Here is a 591-nt window from a genome sequence, read left to right on the forward strand (position 1 = left end):
TGTTACCCAGGCTAGAGTGCAATGGCCTGGGCCTAGCTCACAGCAACCTCAAACTCCTAGGTTCAAGCAATCCTCCTGCCTCAGCCTCCCTAGTAACTGGGACAGCAGGTGTCTGACAGGGCGTTTCCCCCTCCCCCCTCAATTTTTCTATTTGTAGTAGAGACTGGGTCTGGGTCTCTCTCTTGCTCAAGCTGGTCTGGGACGCCTGTGTCCAAATGATCCTCCTGCCTTGGCCTCCCAGAGTGCTAGGATTGTTTTTTTCTTTTTTTAGAGACAGAGTCTCACTTTATCGCCCTTTGGTAGAGTGTGTGGCATCACAGCTCATGGCAACCTCCAGCTCTTGGGCTTAAGCGATTCTCTTGCCTCAGCCTCCTGAGTAGCTGGGACCACAGGCGCCCGCCACAACGCCCAGCTATTTTTTGTTGCAGTTTGGCCCGGGCTGGGTTTGAACTCGCCATCCTCGGTATATGGGGCTGGCGCCCTACTCACTGAGCCACAGGCGCCACCCCTAGAGTGCTAGGATTACAGGTGTGAGCCACCGCGCCCCACCGCCCCCATCTTGGAAAGCCTCCCCACCCTGCAACCCATATT

Source organism: Otolemur garnettii, unplaced genomic scaffold (assembly GCF_000181295.1).
Source record: "Otolemur garnettii isolate 467f Iridium unplaced genomic scaffold, OtoGar3 scaffold00209, whole genome shotgun sequence".
NCBI classification, from domain to species: domain Eukaryota; kingdom Metazoa; phylum Chordata; class Mammalia; order Primates; family Galagidae; genus Otolemur; species Otolemur garnettii.